This window comes from Medicago sativa, chromosome 5, assembly GCF_051527215.1.
Source record: "Medicago sativa cultivar Bolivia chromosome 5, Bolivia_mono, whole genome shotgun sequence".
Taxonomy (NCBI): domain Eukaryota; kingdom Viridiplantae; phylum Streptophyta; class Magnoliopsida; order Fabales; family Fabaceae; genus Medicago; species Medicago sativa.
Genome location: NC_140753.1, coordinates 46,531,479 through 46,538,166, shown reverse-complemented (window position 1 = coordinate 46,538,166; position 6,688 = coordinate 46,531,479). Strand labels below are relative to the sequence as shown.

Below are 6,688 nucleotides of genomic sequence, written 5' to 3'. Positions count from 1 at the left end.
ATTTTATCATTCCCTTTGTATTTTATCGTCGGCATACTATTGCTTTTTATGTTGATCAAAATGTTTTAGTGAATGTTTTGATTCTATATTATGTTTGGTGAAAGTTTTGATTCTATATTTTATCATTCCATTTGTATTCTATGGTCATCATACTATTGCTCAAAATGTTTAGTGAATGTTTTGCTTTTTGTATGCAATTGGACTTGACTTATTACTTTTTATGGTCGTCATACTAGTGCAAGTTTGTGTTCATCACTCACTTAATTTAAAGTATTGCAGCAATGGCAAAGAAGAGAAAATTGAATATTGGGAGTCGTAGGTTAAAAGACTCAAGCCAAGGAACTAGTGCAACTCATACGGCCTCAACTCATGCACAAGGAAGTAATGCGAAGAAACTCATACAACCTCAACTCATGCCCAAGGAAGCAATGTTGAAGAAACTAGACCCAACCCAAGTCATGTGGAAGTTGTCACACATGAGTCCGAAGATTTCGACTATATTCCTTCGGTATATAGAAGCGAGAAGAAGAACTAGAAATTAATAAAGGTTTCAATTATATATAGTTTATGTTTTTGTAATTTATTTTATATATAGTTTATGTTTGAATTATATAACATCTTCTCGTTTTGCTTGTTGATGTTCAACCCAAGAAAAAAGAGGCCCAACAAGAATGTATGATGTATGGGAAATGGATCCTAAAAGTTACATAGTTGTTAAGATGGACAAGCGCGGTCAATTCATTGGTGACGAAGGGTCAACTCTTACTCGTTTCATAGGGAGTTTGGTTCGAAGGAAACAATATGCTCCAATTAATCTCACATCTTGGAAAGATATGCACTGCTAAGAATAAGAATGACATGGTTTTGCAAATAGAGGTATTATATTAACAATATATTTAAATAATTATGTGCTCAATTTTTTTATCACTAATGTTGTATTTACTTAACACATCTATATATGTGTAGAAATTCTTTGGGTTTGATCCTCCTATGAATGAGACTACAAAAGAATATCCGATACATGAGATGAATATGAAGTGGAAACAATGGAAGTGTTCTATAAAAGGAAAGACATTTGACGCAAGTAAAACGGAAGAAGAAGTTGCAAATGTTGTACTAGATTCTCGAGTTGACTGAAGTCAATATCGTGAATTGGTTCATCATTGGTTTTCTGAAGAGGCATAAGTAAATCAAATTTAAAAGAGATATTATCATACTATAAAAATCTTCGAATTTGGTTCCTTCTTTCTACTAACATTATGTTGTATCAATTGTAGAAAGAAAGTAAAAAGAATAGTCGTAATCGTAAAAGATATGAAGATATTCATTGCATGGGTACAAAAAGTCTCCCAAAATTGATCAATGAGAAGGTTAGTTAATATTTGAACTTGTAATTGAATAAATTGTATTTATAAAACAAATTACTTATTGTCAAAAACAAATTACTTATAATTTCATTTGTTTGGTATCAGAAAGAAAAAGCCAAAGGAGTGTCGCCCACACGCAAAGAGATTTACATTGATACACATACTCGTAAAGATGGTTCAATTGTTAATGAACATGCTGCAAGATTTATAGTAAGACTTTCTTTCGTTCATATCTTTTTTGATTCTATAACTTATACTGAAACGATATGTTAAATCAATGAAATTGGATCCCCTGTTGTTGTATAAAATTGAATTATGACCGTAAGAATTGAAAGCTTGGTTCAATTGTTCTGTTTTAATTGTTCCGAATTATGTTACGATTGTGACATAAAATTGGACTTGCTTATTCAATTTTAATTGTTTTGTAACAATTGTTACTGGTTCAATTGCTCTGATTGAATTATGTTATGAAGTTTGTTTTGCAAGTATAGTTCAGTTAGTTCCCTTTGAATGATTTTTATGATGCCATTCGGTGTGGGGAATTTTGTTATTTATATTGGCCTCATTTCGAATTGTCTTGTCATTATCTTGTGTGTTTTTATTGTTGGTAAAATTGAACTAGTAGTTACAAATAAGCGATATATTCGAATGAGCGGTCCCCTATTCGAATGACCATCCACAACCATTACTTTGACCCCCGCTTATTCTGTTTTAATTGTTCGAGTTCAGTTGTTCTAATTTAATTATGTTCTCGAATTTTGTTTTAAATTAATGAACTCTTTTTTGAATTCTCGTTCCGAATTATGTTCAATTGTTCTATTTCAATGAACATTTATGTTATGATTATGACATAAAAGTGACCTTTTTCAATTGTTTTGATTGTCATATTAATGAATTCTATTTTAAAATGTATTCTTATAATCTATATATCTTATAATTTTTCAGGAAGAACTAAACAAACATAATAATGAGGCGAAACTTCTCAATCGGTTGGGACACAAAGTCATATGCCTTGGAAGAATGACATTTATTCCGAGTAAAAGGAGCCGAAAAGAGGGGACATGTGCGTTGTATAGGCAATATTCCCAAACCTAAGAAATCAAAAGCTACTTTGTCCGAAAATCAAGAATTGAGGGATGAACTTAAGAAAATGCGAGAAAGTCAAGAGAGGACAAATGTGTTTATGGCAAATATGATGTCGGTGATACAAAATCGATTATCTCAAGAAGATTTGAATGATATTTTACAAGCTGCAAAACAGGTATGTTATATAATTGATATTTTACTTTTCGAGTTCGGATTTCGAATATTATGATAACATGAATTAAGTAGAGTTTGTAACATATTTTATTTTTATTTTTAATAGGCCACAAATGGTGCTAGTACTCCAAACCAGATAAATTCTTCAAGTCGATGCGGTGATGAAGACGGAAGATAGGAAGATTAGAAATTGTTTTTATCTTGGATATGTTTAGGCTCATCTAGTGTTTTTTTGATGTAGTATCTATTTTTGTGTTGATTATTATATAAAATTGACATTATTTTTTTTATTTTGATATGTTTGTAAGACTTACTACTTTGATCATATAATTGATTTTTTTTATGTTACCTTAAATTTTGTGTAGTGCAATAAAAAAGTATTGCGAATATATTATTTTTTTGGTCTTGTGAAAATTTTATTATTATTATTATTATTAAAAAATATTTATATTAGGGTGAATTTTATTTAAAAAAAAAGAGAACCTATAGCAACGGACGCTTTGGTCCTATACCAACGGATATGGAGATTGACTAAAGCTATTTAATAGGTGTAAAATGCCGTTGCTATAGCTCCGAAATCTATAGCATCAAGCTAATTTTCCGTTGGTATAAGCTATTGGGACGGCATTCTTGCCGTTGGTATAAGCATAGTATCCTAGACGGTAGCGAGGTGGGCGTTGGTATAAATTTTATGACCTATACCAACGGCTTTTGAGACCTTTACCAACGGTTTTTGCCGTTGCAAAATGGCAAGTTTCTTGTAGTGTTGCCTGATTTGGTTGTTGTCCTATGAAGAACCAATTTGAAATCCATTCCTAATCCAAAGGAACATCTTTGCAGCGAAGCCGTATTCGGAGCTGTTTTCTTGTCTTGTAGCGTGGACACAAAACGAGTAGTGGAGAAGGTGGTTGTACGGTTCGTACACGGTACAATGTCAACGCTTTCGTTTCTTTTGCAAGCAAATCCCTTCAAACAACTTTGAAATGACCGTTGCAACGTTCCACTAGTCTTCGTCATTTGATGAATTTCGATCCATGAAACAACTCTTGAATCCTTGAATTTTGCAAATCCGGTTGATCTTCGGCTTCGGTGAAATGGCTTCGATGAGGCAGCTTCGATGATGACGTGGCACTTCAAGATTTCTAGTATTCTAGAGCACTTAACTTCAGGAGCGCTTTTCTCTCTTCGGGAGCAAGTTGACTTCGGAGCGCCTTTTGTCTTCGGGAGCATATTGCCTTCGGGAGCGCCTTTTGTCTTCGGGAGCATATTGCCTTCGGGAGCGTCTAAGCTTCAATTTGTTGATTTCTTTTGCTCTTTATTTGTTCTTCGGTACCAATTAATGATGTAAAAATTTTAACTATGGTCCCGTACACTTGAACAAATATTAGCTAGTCCAATTTACAATTTTTAATACCTTGTTATCATCAAAACTCATTAAGGTTCATTGTTAAACACATTTTGTTCCAACAATCTCCCCTTTTTTGATGATGACAAACGATAGTATTTAAAATGGATCAATTGTTGTTAATCTAATTAACGAGTTGACTTTGGGGTTACTGAGGTTTGTAAGCTCGCAGTCTCGAGGTTTGTAAGCTCTAACTCCCCCGAGTCCGATAGTCTTTAAGGTGAAGTTTGTAAGCTCTCCCTAAGTTCTATCCAGGTTAATTAAATTCATTTTAGCGCAATAATAATGTCGAGCTTAAATAAAATGGAAAGAAGTAGATTATAGATAAGGAGAGTGGTTCAATTAATTTTTATTTGAAATTTGATACTCCCCCTTTTTGGTAAAATAGAAGTTTTTCAAAAAATTTCAAATATAATTAATGGGGCTCGTAGCCTTTAAATACTATCACATATACTCCCCTTTTGTCATTAATCAAAAAGGTATAAACAAAAAGAAGAGATGAGGAAAAAACATAAGATAAAGGTTCGCAGCATTATATAATCATCTAAAAATACTAAGAGGATAACAATCAAACAAGATTATCGAGCAAAAACGAGTATTCACAAGATATAAATAATTAACATTACTCGAAGCAAAAAAATTCAGAAGAATAAAAATAGTCGAAGCGAAAACTAAGTTAGAGACGAGGAAATAAACACTATAAATCGAAGCATAAAGAAACAAAAACAAGCTCTAGGTGTGCAACTAAGGGTTTGGCTTATTTTGATTCTCTAAGATCTTCTTCAATATCTCTTGAGTTTACGCATATTTCCTATCCATTTCGATTTGTAGTTCTCTTCCCCGATTCTTGATTGTTCCATTTCGGCTTCAATCTTTAACAACTTCGATCCTGTTCTTGTAGCTTTTGCTCCAATTCCTTATTCCTTTCTTTTAACACAATATTCTTCGTACTAAGGCCATCAAGTGCAACATTGCTCGGGTTGATTTTAGAAAGGAGTGATAAATCTTGATCCTTGGGATGAATGAATTTAGGAAGGAAATCCTCAGTTCTCTTCCTCTAATGCTCAATGGATTCTTCACCCAAGTTCCAAGGACCTCTATATCTTCAACATTTTCTTCCACACGATTTAGCCGGTCCTCCAGCCTTCTACTTAGCTTGCTTCGAGCTTCAATACGGGAGTCATGTAGAGCCGAGATGACGTATACCGCCCATTCCTTCAGTCTCCTCCATTGCTTCGATAACTTATCGTATGACCTAAGTCATTTCTTTCTTTGATCACTTGAGTGCTTCGTAAGCAATGTCTTCCCACACATCTTGTAACACTTGAGAATCCAGGAAAATGGTGGGTGGTGAAGGTTGTTTAGAAGGTTTTGGTGGGGCTGTAGGGACAATGGCTAGGTTAGTTGTTGATTGGCCATTTGTGGTTAAGGGTTGGCTGGTTGATGGTTGGTCGGGATCGGTGTCTATAATCATATCGAGGCATGATCATCTTGATCATCCTCGAGTCAAAATCCATATCGTACACACCATTGTAGTTGGTTACCTTGACTATCCGTACGGGTAAAGGAATGGTAGAAGATTGGGTTGGCTCAAGAACAGGTTGTTCAGAGCAACTGGTTCATGTGTGTTATGTTCGGGAATAGTAGGTTCAAGAACAAGGTTCAGAACGGGTTCGGGAACAAAAGGTGGTTGATGTGGTGGTGAAGTGGTCTTTTGTGGTTCGAGTTGTTTTTGTTGTGGTGATGGAGTCTTTTGTGATTCTGGTTGTTGTTGTTGGGGGCTTTTTGAAATGACTTTTTCGAAGCGCTGCTTCGTAAGCCATTTCGCAGGCTTTTTCCGAGTTTGGGTTAAAGCTAGATTTGGGTAATTCACCTAAGTAATGGCTTTCTAGGTGATCTAGCGATGAAGTGTCTTCGGGTGGGATAGAAGATGTAGTACAAGATGTATGTAAGTCATTGGATACCCGAGGAATTCGACCGAGTCATCGCAACTTTAGAAGTAGACTTTTGAACACCGGCTTACGAAGCACCGGCTCTCTTTGTAGCCATCTCGTGCGCTTACATCTGCAATCTCCCTTACTTCCGCCATCTTCTCCAAAAGAAAGTCTTCATTCTTATCGGCCCAGCTTCTTTGAGCTTTGCATCCCTCTCTTGTTTGTATTGAGCTTTCTTTCTCTTCGATCAACTAACATCCGATCGCATTGCTCTTTAGCCTCTTTCTCCATGTCGTGAGTCATTTCAAACATTGGAGTGAATTTTGATGTAGCAGCCTTTTTCTTTTTCTTCTCGAGCTCAACCTCTTCTTGTTCTAGCTCATCAAGAGCTTCATCCACTTTCTCTTGAGTGTATATGATTTCAGCTTTTCCTCTTTTTCTCTTAGCAACCTTGTGTTGCTTGGCCTTTCCATCGGTGACTTCGATTCGAAGTGACTTTGGCCTTCTTTCCTTTGACCTTAACAGAGCAAACTTCCTCCCCGAGAGTTGTCACGACTCTATGACATAAGCAACATCGTTTTAGCTAAGATTTCAAGATTATTTTCCTTAATGATGGAAGGAAAATCTACGATAATCTCGCATTCTCGCCGTGGTCATTTCCATCCACTTCTCATCTTGAGGGACTTTCTTGATAAAATGCATGGAATTCAAGGACCTCGCTA

At 35.3% G+C, this 6,688-nt stretch overlaps 1 pseudogene across 1 annotated transcript; it reads left to right on the top strand.

Annotated features, from left to right (window-relative positions):
- The first annotated feature begins 649 nt into the window (after positions 1–649).
- On the top strand, positions 650–2,940 carry LOC146922460 (uncharacterized; annotated as a pseudogene). Its single transcript, XR_015012477.1, has 6 exons — positions 650–876; positions 967–1,185; positions 1,278–1,370; positions 1,473–1,577; positions 2,313–2,628; positions 2,734–2,940. The product of XR_015012477.1 is annotated as an uncharacterized LOC146922460 (transcript).
- The last annotated feature ends 3,748 nt before the right edge of the window (positions 2,941–6,688 follow it).